This window comes from Myotis daubentonii, chromosome 6, assembly GCF_963259705.1.
Source record: "Myotis daubentonii chromosome 6, mMyoDau2.1, whole genome shotgun sequence".
In the NCBI taxonomy this organism is placed as follows: domain Eukaryota; kingdom Metazoa; phylum Chordata; class Mammalia; order Chiroptera; family Vespertilionidae; genus Myotis; species Myotis daubentonii.
Genome location: NC_081845.1, coordinates 20,491,354 through 20,513,161, shown reverse-complemented (window position 1 = coordinate 20,513,161; position 21,808 = coordinate 20,491,354). Strand labels below are relative to the sequence as shown.

Below are 21,808 nucleotides of genomic sequence, written 5' to 3'. Positions count from 1 at the left end.
GGGAGGCCCAGGCCAGCCAAGTGATTGCACTCCACACCTATTGCCCGCAAAAGGAGGTGACCGGTGGCAGGGGCAGTGCCTCACAGATGGCAAACAGTGGCAGTGGCAGGGACAGGGCATGCTGCCAGCAACCTGGGGGAAGGAAAGCCCTGATAGGCCCTGATTGCCAGCCAGGCTTAGGGACCGTACCCGAGAGGTCCTGGATTGCGAGAGGACGCAGGCCGGGCTGAGGGACAACCCCCATGCATGAATTTCATGCACCGGGCCTCTAGTCCTATATAATAAAAACCTAATATACTAAGTGTCCGACTGTTTGACTGTTTGACCAGTCGCTATGACATGCACTGACCACCAGGGAGCAGACACTCTGACCAGTAGGTTAGCTTGCTGCTGGGGTCCGGCTGATCAGGACTAGCCAGACATGCCCTGGAGCCCTCCCTGGCCCCAATCATACACCATGCATGGGGTCCCTCGGCCTGGCATGCACCCTCTCACAATCCGGGACCCCACGGGGGATGTCAGAGAGCCGGTTTTGGCTCGATCCCCACAGGCCAGGCCAAGGAACCCCACTGGTGTATGAATCCATGCACCGGGCCTCTAGTTCTTTAATAAGTCCTTATGATTCTGTTTCTCTGATTGAACCTTGAGTGATACAAATTTTGACACTGGACTTGTTTTCATAGAACCTTAAGGGCAGGTTCTCTGAATTGGTTTTACATGATCTGGAATTGGTTTTCGGATATAATTAGATTTAGAATCATCAATGATCCTGTTCCCAGTGTTTACAGCTAATCAAGTGGAGCAATGAACTCAAGTTCATGGAATACACTGGTGTGATTATACCCTTTCTCACCCTGAAGCAGTTGGCCTGATGGAACACTAGAATGGCCATCTGAAACTCAGTTATGAATGGCAACACCAGGGTTGGGGTAATATCCTCCTGGATATGATATATGCTCTAAATCAGCAACTAGTAAGGAGAGCCATTTCTCTCATAGCAAAGATTCACAGGTCTAGGAATCAAAGGGCTAGAAATGGGATAGCTCTTCTCACTAGAGATGAGCTAGTGAACTTTTTGCATCCTGTACTCATGACTTATGACTCTAATAATTTAGTTTTAGTTTCCAAGTAAAAAATGCTTCCACTAGACAACACAGCAGTGGTTCCACAAAATTGTAACTTGAGATGGCCATTGACATTTTTAGGCAACTTGTGCCAGCAAATCACCAGGCAAAGAAGGAGTTTACTGTATGGGCTGGGATACTTGATCTGGATTATTAAGGGGAAACTGGGCTGCTTCTACACAATGGAAGTGGGGAGGAGTATGTCTGGGATAGAAAGGGAATGAGAGTTTCCATTTTGGACAAAGGGCCAACTGTACTCGAGATTTATGGGAGAAATACAAATCAGTGTGTGTGTGTGTGTGTGTGTGTGTGTGTGTGTGTGTGTGTGTGTGTGTGAAGGCTTTTTTTACATGGCTGTGGGATAACCGTTTGGAAAGAACAAGGAAACAGGTTTATTGTAGCACTTTGCTACTTAGAAATAAACAGACAAACAAAAAAAGCAATAACCTCTAAAACTAGTTTGTACAAATTGCATATAGATTATTGGCTGACACTTTGTGATTGATAATGCTTAATCAGTTAGTGGGTTTCAGAAATTTTTGGATGCAAATTTCATCTGAATATAATATCAAACTCTGTTCAGGCGTGTTGAGCTTTCTGATGTCCTTGAAGAACGTTTACCTGCTCACAACTTCAATATATAGGTAATGGAAGTTAGAGGGGAGAAACGAAGTTGCTTAGTCAATAAAGACAGGGGGCTGCTCTTCTCTCTGTCCACCACATCCACCTCAGCTTCAGGACCCTCACTTTTTCTTTCTGACATTCAGGGTGTTACTTACAAAGAAAAACAGAAACTTGGCAAGGAGATTTAGAGACAACTTACACTGCCTGAACTACTGGCAGGCGAATTAGAAAATTAAAAGGCTTCTAGAAAACCCTGCTGCCATTACCCATCAGAGGTTTCCTCTGAAGTAGGAAATTAATGGCAATGGTCAAATTCAAACTTTGCAAAACCAGAGGCTTGCAACGTTGATAACTGATGCGTTTAATTGCATTTTTTAGGAACAGAACGGAAAGTGAATGTAACTTAATTAAAAACATAATTGTGATATGAGCCAATCATGCTGGAGGTGCTAGACTTTCCAGCTGTGGTAGGCATGGTCAGAAACTTTAATTTTCTTGCTTTGTGCATTTTGAGAACTCAAAATCAATTGTGCTATTTCAACAAAAGAACAGTCTTGTAAGAACTACTGCCTCTTAACTGTTTTTTTCTCCAGAAGGTTAAATATAGCACAACTCTGTTACACATGGCACACATGGTCACACACATGCACCCTATAAAAAAGTTTCCTGCCCACAGCATCCACTTAACCTTGACTTCACACAAGACCCATTCTCTTAATCCTCAGAGAAATGAACTGAACAGTTCTTTGTGTGTGTTTTTCCAATTTGAATTCTTTTTTCTTTTACTTAGAAAAATTTCAATCATTTCTATTAAAAGTAAACGACAAGAAAGTGTTTTACCCTGAGCCGAAACTGCTGAATTAAACATAAAACCAGGAGGTGGTTTCACAGCTTGTGAGAACAGTCCAGTTTGTTTGCCCGTTAATTACAGGGCTGATGATGTGCGGAGATCAGCGTCTTCGGCCAAATGCAGGCTGATTGTTTCCCGACTCCTCATTATCCCTGACGCCACCCTGGCTCGGGTCCTCATTATCTCTCACCTGGACTGTGGTAATAGCCTTCTAACTGGCTTCCTCCAAAACAGTCGCTCCTGGACCTGTGCCTTCAAAGTGTCCCTGCAAGATTCGTTTTCCTTAAGCGCCGAGCTGATCATGTCACATCTGCTGATCATGCTAAGAAGCTTTAATGTACCTCCCATACACACACACACACACACACACACACACACACACACACACACCCCTCAGATTAAACTCCAGCTCCCCAGGCTGCAGCTGTCACACCCATCACAGCAACATCCTACCCTCCTCTTCCAGGATCCTCTCTCACTTCTCCTTTACCTCCAGGTATCATCCGGGCTCTATCTTCTTCCCGCTCATTGACCCACCTCCCAATCCTTTTTTTTTTTTCCCCTCCATAACTGCTGTTTCTTCCACGTCAATTGCCCTCCCTTGACTTATGACAATTTTTGTTTGTAAAAAAAAAAAAATGCCACCAGCCATGCAAAACCCCTCTCCAGTGCGATCTCTTTCCTTGAGATTGTTTTTCTGTCTGTCTCTCCCCCACACACCCTTCTCTAGCCAGATGAGATCTTCTGTTCATGCCTCTTTGGAGCATTGATCTTATTCTGCTTTATATGTAGTGTTTTTTTCCTGCAGAATAATGTCTCAATTTCTTCAATCCATCCTTCCCTTTTGGAAAGAAATCCAATACCCTTTTAATGTTTTGGGGATTTCAAAAGAAATGAATTATCATGACTAACCAAAAAACTCAAAGTAATTATAGTATTGATTGTGCTTTTTAAAGCTATAATGGCCCCCAAAACAATCTCTTCATCACTTGTTAATTATAACTCAGTGTAAACACTGGATTATACTGAAAATGTATGTGAAAGCTAAGCTCAATACCTATCACACAATATGTGAGCAATAAATTTTAGTGATTTTTATTATGATGATTAGCTCCTTGAGAGTGTGACTGTGAATTCCTGGTTGCAAAATTCAAAACTGGCTGGTCCATTGCTGAAAGCCAATTCCAGCATGTCAGCAGGGCTGAATCATCTGGAAATGGCTGAGGGCATTTCCCCAAATCTGAAAAGGACCCATAAAATAATTGCTTGCTGCCAGACAGCTAAGGGCATCTCAATCTACATGTTATTGCCTCCTACTGGCCAAACACCTGAACAGCCATAGGCAATTTCCCCAATCTGACAATGGATTCTGTATAGTAGCCCTACCCTTTGATGTGTATATCTACCTTGCCTTAGGACAAATTGTGTTAATAAATAGCAAAAGGTCCTGAGACAAGGAGAACTTGGTTTCTTTAGCCAAGCTCCTCTGGCCCTCCATAATGCCTTTCAAAATTATGTTTCATCTCTGGACTCTTGATTAATTTACACACAGCCCTTCTCCAGATTTCTGAACCCTTCTAGATGCTGGATCAAGACCACCAGCGTTAGTCCATTAAACATATTTTTATTTCATGGCAAATTTAAGATCATGTCTTCTCCCTGATGATAATGAATAGTAACAATCCACTTCACATGTGCTATGACACAGTTAATGGGCTTGCAGAATAAATGAAACAGTGGCCGAGAAAAACAATGTAAGTTAGTGCTGTATAGCTAGTAAAGTACCGCTAAGTTGACTGGGCATCACCTTGGGTTCAGAATTCGATTGTTTTCACACTGAAAGAGATAGATAAGATATTCTGATTGATAGGTCAGCCAGTCAGGCAAAGAGTTGTTCTAGAACTTTAAAGTATTCAATCCCTGATGTGTCATCTCAGGGCTTGGATAGGAAATGTGACATATGATTCAAATAACTTGTTGGACCCACAATGGAGACAATATCTCAGTGTTTCCAACTCAATGATCTCAAATGAGGGTGATGTAACAAAAGGGCAAATTAATGATGTCAAATATCCGTTTTAAGTTAGAAAAAAATCATCTGTGGTAAATATTTATGAGCCTAGAATCACCCAAAAGATAACTTTTGTGAAATTTTCAGGTATAATTATTAGGAAAGGAGGCTCAGAGATTGAGCTAACGTCAAAAGATAAACTTGGAGACCAAACTAAATCACCTGTTTGTTTGTTTGTTTGTTTATTTATTTATTTATTTATATATAGTTTAGTAATTTGATTGAATATTTGAGGGGGTCACAGAGGATGACCACATTGTACAATCACAGCTCTCTCCTCAAATTCCTCTTCTCATACACAGATAGCAGTTTTATGACAACCCTTGATATGTGCTCCACATTGCCAATAGTCCTGTTTAAAAATAGCTAGGAGTATTTTCTTATCCAATGGCTTAGAAAAGCCTGGTCATAGAAAATACATCATTAAATGCTGATGGAAATACCATCACACATTCCAGAAAACATTCTGTTAGTCCGTAAAATTAATTTTATTATTTGTTATTAAAAAACCAAACCAAATGTGTTATGCAAGAAACAGGCAAACAATTTATGTGTACTCTTTTTAAAATCAACGTAGACATTAGCAGGGTTATAGAGCTCAATAAAGAACTAAAAATGCAAAGAGTCACATTAATCGGGTTTTGAATCTTATAAAAAAAATCAAGTCCTCTACACCATATTTTACTCCCTTATTTTTAAATTGCAAAATAGTATAACAAATAATTTTCATTAACTGGATGAACACTTTTAAGCAAGTATCCAAGCAGGCTCCCAGGAACTTTATTATGTGCTGTCTGTATGTGTGCTCTGACCACACAGCTTCCAGTGGCGGGTGATGCTTATGTGACAACAGGCTGAGTTTGTAAAAAGAGCCTCCTTTCTATGCTCTGCTGATAGACAGTCAAGAGGTCTCTGGTTATCTTCATTTAGGAAGAACTGGCCAGGGGTCTGCAGGATCAAGGAGGACTTCCAAGGGAAGGGGGCAGTGAGCTGAGATCTCAGTGATGAGTAGGTGCTGGGGAGAGGGGCAGTGAAGAATGTTCCTTCTGAGGAAGGAGAACAGGGAGCAGGAGGGCCTGACTGGAGGCTGGCTGGGAGGCTGGGGAGTGACAGAGAATCTCTCCTTTACCAACTTTAGTCGGGCATCTCTGAGCCCTCTTATTGACTAGTCCTTGACATTGCCTTCCTTCTCCTACTCCTGTCTTTGGTCTGCCTGGCCCACTTTTTTTTTTTTTTAATATATTTTATTGATATTTTACAGAGAGGAAGGGAGAGAGATAGAGTGTTACAAACATCGATGAGAGAGAAACATCGATCAGCTGCCTCCTGCACATCTCCTGCTGAAGATGTGTCCGCAACCCAGGTACATGCCCCTGACCGGAATCGAACCTGGGACCCTTCAGTCCACAGGCCGACGCTCTATCCACTGAGCCAAACCGGTTTCGGCTGCCTGGCCCACTTTAACAAGAATCCTGCTAAGTCAGTTTAGGAAGAATCCATCATCTTCAATATCTGATCGCCCTGGCCTGCTCTCAGCAAGAATCCTGTTAAGTCAGTTTAGCATGAACCAACTCCCTCCCAACTTTGATACCTCTTCTGAGTAATTTTCCATCCCTGACCCCCTCACTCTGCTCAGAGATAATAGTCTCACTGTCCTTGTTGTCCTAAGAGTTGAAGTAACCTCTTGTGATATTTCTGATAGTCCCCTACTGTGAGAGTGTTGACACATAAAGGTTGACTTATGTCAGCCTTCACTTACGGGAAACACCTGTCAAGGAAACCTAACATGCACCAGTCACAATCCTCAAACTCAGCTTTACCTACCTTCCCCCAGAAAACAGGACTTGCTAACCTTAAAAGGAAATTCTCAACCTAGCCAATCATGATGTATTTCCATGTTGCCACTTCCACTCTTCTATAAAATTGGCTCTTGCCTAAAATCCCCGGGGAAGAGTGCCCCACTGCTGCATGGACTGTTTTCCTTTGAATAAAGGACATCAAACTTACTATTGCAGTGTCCTGAATAAGTCTTCCTTATTATTGTAACAGATCTCAGATCATATTTCCCCAGGAGTGAAGAGCAATGGGGGGGGGGGATAGGAAAGTGGGTACGAAGAAGCAGAGGGAAAAGGAGCTGGGGGAGGCAGCCTGGGCCAGGCAGGCAGGGGCTCCTAGGCCATGTGAAAGTGTGAAAGGTTTGGTCTCTATTAAAAGAGAACGGAAAGGCACTGAAGAGTGTTAAGCCACCTGGTGATATGATCAGGTTTGCAATTTTGAAAATCATTTTGGCCTTTAACAAACAACAATATCAGTTTAAAAATTCTTTACAATATGTTAAGGAACATACAAGAGAAATGAGCTCACATATACATATCCAAGTCTGCACCATTAGAGGCAAGGATTTGACATCTTTGTCAGCCCACAGCTGTTAGTGTTCCTCGAGTCCAGGTTCCCCGCCTCAGTCCACCTGCAGCTAAAAGAAGTTAGTAGTGAATGGCCATGACTATCCCAGCAACAGAATTTTCCCATGCCCTAGGGGCATGTGCTGTGGGGTTATTTGTGACAGACAACTCCAGCAGCCCCACCTGGGACTGGCATCGGGGCTCAGAGGGATAGTGCTTGTTCACAGGACAATTTATACCCCAGGTTCTATTTTAAGATACGGTAACATTAAGATATTATTTTTAATTGCAAATCAAATACCTAGTGGTGGAGGAGGTAGGGGGATAGGGTGTAATAACACATTGAAATCATTAAGGACCATTGACATTTTAGCTAAATAGGTTCCTGTGGTTAGTAAATAAGAACATTTGTTGAGAAAAATAGAAGAGAAGGATCAAGTCTTGGGTGAATGAAAGTTTTAGGTCTAAGATGGGCCATATTGTGAAGCAAGTAAACAGGTAGGAGATGCGACAAGGGCACGCAGGCATCCAAAGGGAAAGCCTGAGGCTCTGACCATGTGCCCCATCCAGGTGGGAAAGGGAACCAGAGACCCAGAGTCAGGTGACAAGGATCACCTGCCAACTGTCCACTGTGTCTTAGGATGGACATTTCCCCAGGACATGATGTATCAGTGACTCTCCGTGTTTTAGAGAAACCACTGAATCATCTCACTCCATTCTATGGTGTTACTTCATCCTTGTTTGCAGGGACAAATAAACTCATTTTCATGGCTTTCTTTCTGCTTTTCAGAGAGCACTTTCAAGTAAATTTTCTTCTGATGTTTGGAATTTGTCTCAAAAGCAATACCAGTCCAGCCAACTTGACTCTGGCCACATGTCCAGATTGCAGGCTTAATCCCCAGTGTGGGGCATGCAGGAAGCAGCTGGTCAATGATTCTCTCTCATTATTGATGTTTCTCTCTCTCTCTCTCTCTCTCTCTCTCTCTCTCTCTCTCTCTCTCTGTCCCTCTTCCCTCCCTCCCTCCCTCTCTGAATTCATTTTATATATACTAATATATAAAAAAAGGAGATGGTTTTCTGAAGTCTATACATCCAGTTAGTGTTGGAGATATATATATATATATATATATATATATATATATATATATTCTCCAGTACTATATCATTACTAACCTTGTCTTACCAACAACTTTGTCTCTGATATACAAAGTTGTTGGTGAGTCAAGGTTAGTAACTCATTTTGCTGTATAAGGTATTCCCAGCCTCTGCTGAGTTGTGGGATGTTTCTTTTTCATTCACAGTCAGCTAATTAGCACAGCGGGTAAAATTTCTAGCATGAAAAATAGTTAGGTATCTGGAGGGAAGCATTTTGCTTCGTTATTTGGCTGCCGGGTCCTTTGAGATCTTAGTGTTTTATGATTTGGCTAAAATATAAAATCTTGCTCCTTAAGTGTTTGAAAATAGGATTGAAATTTGACAGGTGGGAACATGAATTGTGTCTGACAATGCTTTTGCAGTGAGCAATGGAGGCATTTTAAGAAACTGAGCTGGATGCTCTCATGCACTCTCTGTCGTTAACTGCGATAACGACAACAAACAAGAGGATTGCTGTTCTGCAGCTACAATCCAATATTATCCTATCTAATAAAAGAGAAAAATGGTAATTGGCGTACGACGATACCCTTTTCATTGGCTAATCAGGGCTATATGCAAATTAACTGTCAGCCAAGATGGCAGTTAACTGCCAACATAGGCGCAATGCTGGGAGGCGAAAGGGGAAGGAGGGAAGAAGCTGCCTGCCGCTGACTGCAATCGGAAACCCAGGCGGCAGCCAAGAGCCAGAGAACCGAACTGCCTTTGCTCGGAGAAGCCAGGCCTCCTTTGCCGGCTTCTGTGATAAGAGAACCTGGCCGCCTTTGCCGGCCCTGGGCCAGTAATGGGAGAAGCTGGGTGGGGCAGGGAAGAGGCGGATGTCTGCCTGGCTTCTCAGATCACTGATCCCAGTGATGGGAGAACACCCAGAGGCGGGGCCAGAGGCCAGGCTGCATAGCTGCCTGGGGACACCATCTGGACCCCAGGGGCGACGCAGCCAGGCCCCAGAAGGAGACCCAGGGCCCGGGGCTGAGTTGCAGCTGTGGTACGCAATCCAGTGCCTGGGCTGAGGAGACCCAGAAGGAGACCCAGGCGCCGGGGCTGTTTTTGCCGCTGGGGCACGCAATCCGGTGCCCAGGCTGAGGAGACCCAGGGCCCGGGGCTGCGTCGCAGCTGGGGCACGCCATCCGGTCCGGGGGCGATATAGCCAGGCCCCAGAAGGAGACCCAGGCCCCAGGGCTGTATCGCTGCTGGGGCACGCGATCCAGTACCTGGCTGAGGAGACCCAGAAGGAGACCCAGGGGCCTCGCAAGAGGAGAGTCTCCATGGTCAGATGGCGTGGTGTCGGGACAGGAATAAAGACCCGAGGTGACTCAGATGCCTGGCCACAGGGTTAGACCAGCCAGCAGGGCCTTTCAGTTGGGACTGGGGTGGGGGTGGGGCAAGGGAGGCAAGCCGGAAATAGAGAACTACAACTCCCAGGAGGCTTAGCGGCCAGGGCCTGGGTGCCTGGCTGTGAAATCCAATGGGCTGTAGTTTCACAAGCCACTTTAAACTAGAGGCTTGCAAAGTTGGAAGTTCTGCGCCTGGAGCCAGGGAGAAACGGAGCTGGAACAGAGAGAGGGGGCCATGGCAGCTGTGGGCTTTGAGGAGTTCTCAGCACCTCCCGGCTGGGAGCTGGCGCTGCCTCCGCTGAAGGTGGTCACATCCTGGAGAGCGAGCTTGAGACCGAAGTGGAGTTCGTGTCTGGGGGTCTGGGCAGCTCCAGCCTCCAGGAGCGAGACGAAGAGGAGGAGGCAGCCTGAGGCCAGCAAGGGCGGCGCCAACAGGAACTCAATCCAATCGCAGGAAGTACCAGGCGCTGGATCGGTGCTGCAGGGAGATTGAGCAGGCGAAGGAGCAGGTCCTGAACAGGCTCCATCAGATATAGAGGATAACATGGAGACTCCAGCAGGAGTGGAGGTTCCTCATGAAGGTGCTGGACTCCTACGGTGACAACTACCGGGCCAGCCAGTTCACCATCTTACTGGAGGACGAGGGCAGCCAGGGCAGAGACGCCCCCAACCCAGGCAACGCTGAGAACGAGCCTCCAGAGAAAGAGGGGCTGTCCCCTCCCAGGAGGACGCCAGCGCCCACAGAAGCCAGCAGCCCGGCCCCTGGCGAGGGGCCCAGCAGTTGGAAGAGGCGGCGAGTGCCATAGGAAGGGCACTGGGCAGGAGTCCCGCTGACTCTGGAGCTGGCCCCCGTGCAGATAAAGGTGGAGGAAGACTTTGGCTTCTAAGCCCTCGAGGCTCTGGACTTAAGTTGGGTTTCTCGGGGGCCAGACAAGTAGCTGCCCTACCCCACCCTAGCCAGCTCCCCCTTTGACTGACCCCCCAATAAATGGACCCGATGCAAAAAAAAAAAAGCTTATAGAGGCATGTTTATAGGATCAAATAGTATAAATATAGATGTAACAGGACAATAAAAAGAGAACCTGGCTATGATGATAACCTGAATGCTGCCTCTGTGTCATTCCTTCTTTGGGAACCCCTGGACCTGCTGGGGCTGGACCCCAACATTCCTCTTCTTATAAGGACTTCAGTGAGATGGGCTAAGGGTCCCACTGGAACTGCCACAATTTAATGCAATCCCCTCTTTAAAGATCTTATCTCCATATACAGGTACATTCTGAGGTTCTGGGGATTAGGATTTTAACATACATTTTGTTGATTACCCAAATCAGCCCTTAACAACCAGCATGTTTCAGAAAGTAGATTCCTACAGGGTTATTTACCAAACATTCAGAAGTATTTTTAAAAGAGCTAAGCCCCTCGCCCACCGTGTGGGCCCCTCCCAGCGAAGAGCAAAGGCCTGGGTTCCGGGCACCGGAGGAAAACTGGTGCCAGCAGCCAGGGGAAGGGGCCCCCAAGGGGCCCCAGATTGCGAGAGGGCACAGGGTGGGCTGAGGGACCCACCCGAGTGCACAAATTTTTGTGCACCGGGCCTCTAGTATTATTATAACAGCTCAAAAAGCATATTCACTTCTAATCCACATATAAAAATGGCTGCAATCAAGGCCTCCTGCTATAGTCATCACACAGATGCAGGTATTTTTAAAAGGTGGAAAAGTAGGCAAGAATAACAACATCACAGAAGTGTGTTCCTTCCCACCACTTTTTCTGTGGGTGGCAATCAGCAGTTGATATTATTGGGCCATTGACCTTCATAGAAATAATGAGCATTAGACTCAGCACCATCGATTGGTAAGAATTTTGTTTTTATTAAGCAGTAGGAACTGTGGATTTCTATTTGGGTCAGAAAAACTTGATGTAATTAGAGTTTTAATTAGAACTATGCTGGCCTTAATTACCTGTTTGTCACTCTTGTTTGATGTCAGTGAAAATGGTTCTACTTTTAATTCACAGTTCCTAGTTCCACCTCCAACCTACCCCCGATGGCAAATTAAATTGGTTGGACTAAAACCTAGAACATTTTGTATTGAAAAATCACTTTTAATAGTAGAAAGAGATTGTCATAAGCTAAGCTAAGAACAGAGGTAATTATACTATGGACTTCAGAAAACCATCTCCTTTTGTGAGAAGTGGCTACGCAGAAGCATCTGAGTTGTTCTTTTGCAGTCCTGCAGCAGGTAGACAATAATGTTGACTCGCACAGAACAGAACCAGCTCCATTTCTGCCATCTGGTCGCCAAATGTGGTAGATTTCTTTCTCACTGCAGCCCAGGGTATATGCTCCCTGACCCCACCACTCTTGCAGGTGCTCAGCCCCATCCAGTGCAGTAGGCGATCTATGGGGGGGGGTGGCGTGGGGGGGGGGGGTAGCATGACCCTGGGGGAAGAATCCCAGATGGCCTGTGACACAGTGAACTCCTACTTACTCATCTGGGCCTCCTCACCACACAGGTGCATGTGCACACACACACCCTGCCCCAGGGCTTACTGCCTCACTGAGCACATTGAAGATGACTAATGTATAGTTATAGATTGATCATTTGATAGGATGGGCCAGGGAAGGTCTTTCTGACCCCCAGTATCACTCAAATTAGTCTGACATATGAAAGAACTGCTGTAATAAGAAATCAAGTGTTTTGTCTTAAGGTAGTATTTTGAGGAAGACCTTTTAAACTACAAATGACTTAAATGAAATAATACCAGGTCACCACCATTCATTATTAATGTTTATTGAGAACCACTGCTTTGGAGGAACTTTGGATCTTGAGTTGAAAAAGTTTTTATTGAGATGGAGCTGCTCTGACAAGGAATTCTGCATGGATCGTAGATGTTCTGAAAAGATTAACTTTTAATAATGATTGACACAGCATCTAGAAATTTGTCAGCATCATAATTCTATGATTTAGGTGAAAGTAGAGTATATTTATACAGTACAATATCCTTAATAAAATTTCATTTACACCATTATTCTATATCTTGGCACTATAAAAAACAAACAAAAAAAAAACAGATTTTAAGAACAGCAAGATGCATCATAGGTTGTCCAGACTTTTCTTTTATTTCACAAATGAGAAAATAAACCAAACCAGTGATGGCAGGATTTTCCCTTGGGTAGCCAGTTGGTGATAATACAAAGGTGCTGGTATGCAACGCACCTTCTCCTAAGCATTAGCCACCTCATGATCAGCCCACAAACCACATCTTACCCAGGGCCCGGGCCAGGGAGCTACATAAACAATGGTTTACACAATCGCAGGCTTTCCTTTCCTTCATACCCAAAAATAATGTCATGCAACTGTGGCTGTTTCAACACATATTCTATTTATATTTTTATAAATGCAAATTTGATTTTAAGGAGGAAAATTTCTAAACAGGAAGTGAGGAGACCCCTGTGTGTGTGTGTGTGTGTGTGTGTGTGTGTGTGTGTCTTAAAGACAGAGTGAAAATATATTCCATAGACTATAAATCTACTGGTTAAAAATATAAATAGGTACATCTTGAGATGAGTGTTTATTTTTTTAATTAAAAATTGAAGATGCTAATATCTTCAGTGAAGCACAAAATTAATACTGACCATTTTGCTAAGTAATGTTGCCATAGTAACTTTAGATTCAGGCTCTCATATGCTCACGATTTTTTCATTCTAATAACCTTTATTGTTGATTTTTTAAAAGAAGGTGAAATTTAGCTTCTGTATGATATGCCATCTAGCTTCCTGTCAGATATTAAACAATAATCATAACAGTTCTCTACTTTCTAAAATAATGCTTCAAGCGGTGTCCAAGTACTAACTGTTGCTTTGACACATCCTTTTTATTTTTTTTTAAAAGCAAACTGATTTGAAAATCAGTAATTTAAAATATAAATAGTCATTGTTAAAGAAAATTGAAACTATACAAGTCAGTAAGACAAGTCCTAGTCCTGTGTCTGTCAGTATAGCTATGTGACCTTGATGTGGATGTGGCCTTAATGTCTGTGGGCCTCACTTTCCTTATCTGTAACTGAGATTGGTGGACTAGAACACCTCACTGTCATATGATGCTCACAGCCAATGCTTCAGAGAGAAAATCTGATGTGCGTTTTCTTTTTGGTCCTGACCACCATTCTCACTGAATCTGTTTAGAAAGCCAAATCTCTAAGAGTTATGAGACAACTGATCTATTTCAGGAATTAGACCTTTCACAATTGTGGGGAGGGGGAGGAGAATTGATGCTCTCATAGGGGTGTTGGAGGATCAATGGGGTGGCTGACCATAAGAGAAGCAAGCCTCGGGGGAGCTGGTGGAGAAGTCTACAGGAGAAGCCTGTGGGCCCACAGCCACATGTCTAGAGACAGACTTAGGGACACTGTTGGTCAGCAGGCTCCAAAGTCAGGACAAATGGCTGAGAGAGAAGCCGGGCAGAGGGAGTTGAAACTGGACCCTGCTGGTATTTTTGACCATAGGACCTTCAGAGAGGAGGGCTGCTGCTTCTTCATTCTACCTCCCAAATCTTGCACAAGATTCTCTTTTGGACAATTCTAATCTAGAACCAATGGGGATCATAGATGCAGGTTAATTAAGTTGGTAATAGCATAATTTCATGCAAACGCAACCCAACAACGTGGTAGGATCCTTGTTCCGATTCCCTCTATGCTTTGAATCCTTCTATTCTATACATGTTAGTAATACTCTCAGATCCCTGATGCAGAAAGTAAAGTAATTAACAGTTTTAAACGAGTGTGAAATCATCTGAGGATTTAAGGACCATGTGGACAGTCTTAACGTGAAGCTTTGGTCTAGAACTAACCTGACTGCCGGCTCATACCAGCCCCGCCCTCCTCACAGATGCCTGGGTCCGTGGGAGGAAGAGTAGGAGGTTTTGCAGAAATGGGACACAGAGCCAGAAGGGCAGGGGAGGCAGTGGGAGGAAGTAGCAGGTGGAGAGACAGGATCGAGAAACACACAGAGAACGGAGTTGGGAGAAGGGAATAGGAGTGACAGAGAAATGGGGGTTTGGAAGCAAGAACAATGAAAGTTGGACCAACAACCCTAAATGTGCATCTGGTTGATCATAAGAATTATTTGGGAACTTTTGTTTTTAATCACAAGATATATTTTCTATATCCCAGGGAATATAGGCAGCACATATTTAAAGGTTGGTATATTATAATTATATCAGTTACCCACCATACTCAGCTTAAAAAAAAAGAATATTGCCCACTGTTGAAGCTTCCTGGTGCCAGTCTCAGAATGCCTCTCTCGCCCTGAGAAGGTGGGCTCTATCCTGAACTTAGAGTCCAGAAATATGAGGTTTTATGGGGGGAAAAAAGAAATGCACAGGAGAATAAATAATGTGGGTGATAGAAAATATGATGGATTTGGTTTCATTGAATAACTTTTCAAGAGAAACACCAGCAGTGTTCTGTGTACTCTGACCCTAACCCAGCTTCTCAGTGCTGCAGGGGCCACCAGGGTGGTCTCTGAGCATAAGGATAAGGTCTGAGTGGGCTGGTGGGGCTTCATATTCTTACTTGGACTCCAGTATGGTACACTTCAATGCCTTTTGCACTTTTGTCCACAGGCGAATGCTAGTCCTATGATTATTACACTTAAACTGGAAGAATAACCTTCCCTGCAAATAGGTGCTTTGTACAAATGAGCAGCATTATGAGATAGTTCTTGTGTATAGAAATTCAGGATTTAATAGCCCCACTGGAAGCTGTTACTTTGTAAATGATAAATTAGCAGAACCTTCCGATGAAGAGGGACATTGGTCTGTTGCCTTTTCTGGGACTTCTAGATTGGTCTCTTTGGGTCCTTTTAGCTTTGTCCGTTCTAAACAGCCAATAAATGGAAGTAAATCATGAGGAGGAGCTTTTTAAGCAAGTGAGGAGGAAGTACAGAGCACAGAGAAGGAGGGTGGAGGGAGCTGAAGCTGTCTCCTGGAAGAAGGGACTGTCTTACCAAATTCTGAATCCTTCCCTGTGTCTTACACTTTGCCTGGCACAGAACCGTTTGTTGAATTGTAGAGTTGAAATGAGAGTCATAATTGGTCAGCAAAGCCTCCACAGCTTCTAGTTTAAGCATCTTTTCTAGCATCTACTTTGATTCCAACTCCACTGTTTTAGAACCACAAGCAGAACTGAAATCCACAGAGAAATCTTCCCAGCATGTCTGCCAAAAGCAGTGGTGACTCAGGAGTGGCCACACAGCAACCAATCATCATCCTTCAAGCCCATGTCAATGTCCCCAGAGTCAGATGTAAGTCAGCATTTTTATTCCTTTGTCTCTGTGCCCAGGTTGTCAAGATGCTCTATAGTAAACTTCTAAGACTAAGCCCACAGGGGTTGGGGAAAGTGGTGAGTAGGCACCATGAACAAGCCTGACTCTTGGGTAGATTATAAACTAAAGGCAGATGTTCTGAGTTTTGGTCCCAGGTCTGACTAGGTCAGTGTGGCTATGAGGTAGGTTTCCCCAACCTTAACACCATTGTCATTTTTTAAAAATTTATTTTCTTTATTGATTAAGGCAAGGGTCCTCAAACTACGGCCTGCGGGCCACATGCAAATACAAATATTGTATTTGTTCCCATTTTGTTTTTTTACTTCAAAATAAGATATGTGCAGTGTGCATAGGAATTTGTTCATAGTTTTTTTTTTAAACTATAGTCCAGCCCTCCAACGGTCTGAGGGACAGTGAACTGGCCCCCTGTTTAAAAAGTTTGAGGACCCCTGGATTAAGGTATTACATATGTGTCCTTATTCCCCCATTGCCCCTTCACCGCCCCCCCCCCACTCTTGCCCTCCTTCCCCTAGTGTCTGTGTCCATTGGTTATGCTTATATGCATGCATACAAGTCCTTTGGTTGATCTCTCCCCCTTCCCCCCACCCTCCCCTGCCTTCCCTCTGAGGTTTGACGGTCTGATCGATGCTTCTTTGTCTCTGCATCTGTTTTTGTTCATCTGTTTATGATGTTCATTATATTCCACAAATGAGTGAGATCATGTGATATTTATCTTTCTCCAACTGACTTATTTCACTTAGCATAATGCTCTCCAGGTCCATCCATGCTGTTGCAAATGGTAGGAGTTCTTTCCTTTTTACAGCAGCGTGGTATTCCATTGTATAGATGTACCACAGTTTTTTAATCCACTCACTTGCTGATGGGCACTTAGGCTGTTTCCAAATCTTAGCTATTGTAAATTGTGCTGCTATGAACATAGGGGTGCATATATTCTTTCTGATTGGTGTTTCTGATTTCTTAGGATATATTCTTGAAGTAGGATCACTGGGTCAAATGGGAGTTCCAGTTTTAGTTTTTTGAGGAAACTCCATATTGTTCTCCACAGTGGCTGCAATAGTCTGCATTCCCACCAGCAGTGCACAAGGGTTCCTTTTTCTCCGCATCCTTGCCAATTGTCATTTTGAATCAGATAATTCTTTGTTGTTGGGGACAGTCCTATGCATTGTGGCATGTCTACCAGCAACTTTGACTTCTACCCACTAGATGCTAGGAGCACCCCTTCCCAAGTTGTAACAGTTAAAAACACCTCCAGATATTGTCAAATGTTTCCTGAAGGCAAATTTACACACACACACACCCATTGAAAACTTTTGTTATAGGAAACTTCTATTTGCTATTGAAGTTTTTCTCAAAACAATATTCTTATATCAGAATCACACCGTGTGCTCATTAAAATGCAGAGTCCTAGAGGCCATTCCAGAATCACTGGCATAGTAACATTTGTGTGTTTGATGAGCACCCTAAGACATTCTTACATACATAAAGTTTGCAACCATGGCTTTCACTGGGTGCTGTGTGCCTGGTTAATTTTGGGAAGGGGTTTATATTATCAGAGTCCTAGGTGTGGTTAGAGGGAATGTATTACAAAGACATTCCTCTGAGTACTGGAGGTTTGAAGCTGCCCAATGAGATGTGGAAGAACTGAAAACAGAACAAAGACTCTGAAATTAAACAGAGCCTGCCTAAAAATTTCCTTAAGGCTGACTCTGCCAATAAAAACAGGTGACCTTTGTAACGTACTTCCTCCATGTTTAATGGGCCTGACCTCATGTAATCTTCTCAGCAGCCCTAGAAGGAAGGCACTCGATTGCAGATGGGAAAACTCAAGCTGAGGGGCAGAACCATGACCTGAATACAGGTCTCTCTTCTCTAACCATGCTCTTCCCATTACGTGATGAGCTGCCTAAATTCCAAAGAATTCAAGTTGAAAATACCCTCTGGGAACAAAGATTCCCAAGCTTCTGTAGATCTAGCAGCTAATCTATTAGGATGGCTTTGATTTAGTTTACAATTTGGGCTTCTATTGCAGCAGTGGCATATCCTTCTGTCATCTTGGCAGGCTGTTGGGTGAAGAAGCAGAGCTGTCTTAAGGGTAGCGATTGGAGGAACATGGGTAAAATCGCTGGACCACCCCCCAGGGCCCAGCAGGAGAGCAAGGGCCTGGCACTTCCAGGGACTGGGGCCCAGCAGTTCTCCCAGCTGGTGCAAATGTAGACCAGAGCCCTTTAAGCAGTTCAGCGCCATCCGATTTCTTCTATACTCTGCCCTTCTGCTGCATACTCCCTTTCATGCCTTCTTTTTTCCTCTAAGACATTCTCTGAATTCATTCACTTTAAATAAAAAGGGAGGTGAGGAGGATGAGCCCAAGTGATTTTTCCAGCTCTGCATCCCTGCAGGGAAGGCTTGGGCTTCAGAGATTTTCAGACCCTGTAGGGGTCTGTCAGTCACCATGGTGGAGACAGAAGGTCAGAGTTGGAAGAGAAGTGGCTTCAGAGCTGAGTGTCTGAAGAGAAAACACAGCAAGCTTGCTTTAATTTAAATCAGGGAAAGAGAAAGAGAGGGAGAAGGAGAGTTAGAGGGAGAGAGAGAGGGAGAGAGAGACAGAGGGAGAGAGGGAGAGGGAGAGGGAGAGGGAGAGGGAGAGGGAGAGGGAGAGGGAGAGGGAGAGGGAGAGGGAGAGGGAGAGGGAGAGGGAGAGGGAGAGGGAGAGGGAGAGGGAGAGGGAGAGGGAGAGAGAATTCTGATGAGATCATAGAATCTTAAAGTCCAGTCAAATGCATTAACATTAGAGTTTATTTGTATTTATCTACTCTGTGCTTCCATGAGTCTGTCATCTTTGACATCTTTTCCTTTCTTATTTTTCCTCCCTTTTCACTTGGTCTGGAAACACTGTGCCTCTGGAGACAGGGTCAGAGGCCACAACAATGTGAAGTTTCACAGCTCCTAGCACATTTTATTTGCATGTGCCCCCCCCCCCCAAATTCAAGTTCCCCAAGTCACATAGAAAATGCTGATTAAAACATAGAGCTGAGCTGCAGTGTGTCTCCCAAGCATATCGTGCCCCACAGTAGGCCAGGCCCCCAAGACGGCCGGCACTTGTCCTCAGGCCTGGCCGCAGGCAGAGCTCCAGAGAATGGAGACACCCACTGCTCCTGCGTTTCCTCCTTTCGCTCACGGTCATCCTGTAAGCTACCTGCAAATCTAAAATGCTGTGGCTGAGGGCTTTTCTTGGACTTGCTTCAAGTTGGCGCACTTATATTCATCCTTGGGGGAGAACTGGCTGTAAGTGAACCACTTACCACATTTTTCCCAGCAGGAGAGAAAGGTTTCCAACCAAGGCCATTGTGCCCTGTACTTTGTAAGCACTTCACCCCAACAACTGTTGTGTCTTTGTGCCTCTGTCTTTGGGACAGAGAAATATGAAATATCATTACACAATAAGAGAAATGCTCAAAGGTGAAGAAAAATAGAGGAAGTAGACTTCTCTTTGTTTCCACCAGGAACCCAGACTTTCATAAAATCATTTGGTTTTAAAGAATCACATCCATCATATCTATTTTAAAGGCTTCCCCAGAGGAGTGTCCACTCTCTGAATAGCCGCCTCAAAGATAAAGTACTCTCTTTAAGAGAACTGAGATAATTACATTCATGTCTAATTCAAGGCATTCCTTTTATCATGATGCCTGTGGACCTTGACATCAGTCTGAGATTCTTTGAGGATTTTCCTCAATAGGAGCTTAAAAACATGACAGAGAAGCAACATAACAGAGAAGCAGACCTAATTACCATGTCCCATGCGGGCAGTGGGTTGTGTGTGTGTTTTTTACCCCATCCCCCTACACACACACACACACACACACACACACACACACACACACACACCTTTATATTGGAAGCATTACAATAAATCAAACAACTTAATTTTTTAGTTTTTGGAGGAAGTATCAGAGACTGAAATGGAATTCGCTCTGTTTGGTCACATTTTCATATCTGGAGCTATCCACTGTCTCTGAATTTAAGGAACAGAGTAGAAAAAGTTCAAAGTGTGGATGTATGCAATCTAAGAGAGTGCTTAAACATTCTTAAACATTCCCCTTTGGCTGGGAATAAGGTTTTTCCTTCCATGTCCTTGCAGTGTCTCCTCTGAGCAGACGGTGTGTACAGACCCCTTCTGGGCGCTTGGCTTCCCTAACCTGCCTCCTCTGCAGCCACCAGTGTTCCTACATCTGCACTTGGTGCACAGCTCTCATTATAGGGCAGGATAAGACGCCCAGTGCCACAGCTGTGGGACCTTACCAAGTGGCCAGTCTGATCGTGGTGACTTCAGCCTGTCCTCACACTTCCTCTTCTCTGTTCCCACCACACCTCTTCCTGCCTCCTTTCTCACACCTGATCACAGGTTTCTAAGAGGGCTGTGCCATTCTGCGGCACCATTCCAACCCTGGGCAGGGGGAAAGGATCAGGCCGATTTTGTGCATAGGCAGGATGGAAGGAGCCGACACAGCATAATTTTTTAAAAGCCTTTGAGAGCTAACGTTTTAAAAGTTATATGTCTAATGGGTTCATCAGATATTTTAAAAGACACACAGGATAAAAAGAACTTGAAGGAACAGGATTACAAATGCTGGTCATGCAAGGCTACCAAGAACCTAAAATTTTACTGCAGGCCATCTCTCCAAAAAGGCTTTCTTCCACCTTTGAATCCACCGAGCTGTCATTGTTCTTGGGACCCTTTCTAGGAAAGTCTTGATATCTGACACCATATTTATTACTTCTGATGAAGACAGGAGCGATCAGAGATTTTTCCTGATTTACTCTAGAATTTTATTTTTTTTTTATTTATTTTTTATTTTTTTATTTTTTATGTATAGGGCGTAATGTCACAGGAAGGCCATAGTATTCTGCCACCCGTGAGGAGTAAGCCCAAGTTGCTGTTGGATGTGTTATACACAGAGAAGCCATTCTTCAGGCGCTCTGCTCTCTCCACACCCAATAGAATTTTATTAATTTTAATGAAATTCAGAAACTTGAATGTCAGTTCAACTTGATTGATATCTCTCTCTTGAAGAACATATAAGGTTATACTTAATATTTAGTTTCTTTTTCCTTGAGAGAGTTATACCTAGACTTCTTCAGTCTATTTCCAGGTAAATATAACAGTGATACATTATGTATGTGTGAAGTTATTATAAATATTTGATGCAACTGGAGTTTCGTTAGTCAGCAAAAGCCCTTTGGATCTTAGAGCCTGGTAACCTGCAACCAAGCACAGGTTGACTACTAGTAAGAACAGATTTGTAATACAATTGTCTGAATGCAGATGAATAGTTGGAAGTTATGCACTGGTTTTCCAACATCAGCAATTAGAAATCTATGACTGAGGCTTAACATTTCAGGATTACTCTTCCATCAGAGATCAGCCAGTGCTGTGTGCAAAAATCAATATTACAGTTGCCACGGAAACTGGGATCACCTTGGAGATGATTAATGCCAATAGGGCTAGCAGTGCAAGTTGCAATCACATCATCTGGCCAAATTGCTCATGTCCACACAAAGAGCAACAAACACTTTTATGATGACACATAAGCCCAAATCCTCTTTTCTAGGCCATTTAAGAATTATCATCATGTGTTTTTCTCTCTGAGTAAAGACGTCTCTTAGTAAACAGCTACATTTTCATTTACTAAACAACTTTTTACTAGCTCAGTTGTAGGGGAGTTGAATGATTCAAGGAGAAGAAATGAAGGTTTGATGATAAAACACCTGGGAAAGGAAAACTTAAGAGTATGTTGTTGTTGTTTTTTATTTTGCTATGAATCCTTATACTTTGAGAGTCTGGTAACTCTACATTATTATCATCATCTTTGAGGTTTTAAATGTTTATGGCTTTTACAGAGATCGCCTTGAT

At 43.8% G+C, this 21,808-nt stretch overlaps 1 non-coding gene across 1 annotated transcript; it reads right to left on the bottom strand.

The window, feature by feature from the left end:
• Positions 1–20,763: 20,763 nt before the first annotated feature.
• On the bottom strand, positions 20,764–20,892 carry LOC132237842 (small nucleolar RNA SNORA11). Its single transcript, XR_009453660.1, has one exon. It is a non-coding gene; the product is annotated as a small nucleolar RNA SNORA11 (small nucleolar RNA).
• Between the last annotated feature and the right edge of the window lie 916 nt (positions 20,893–21,808).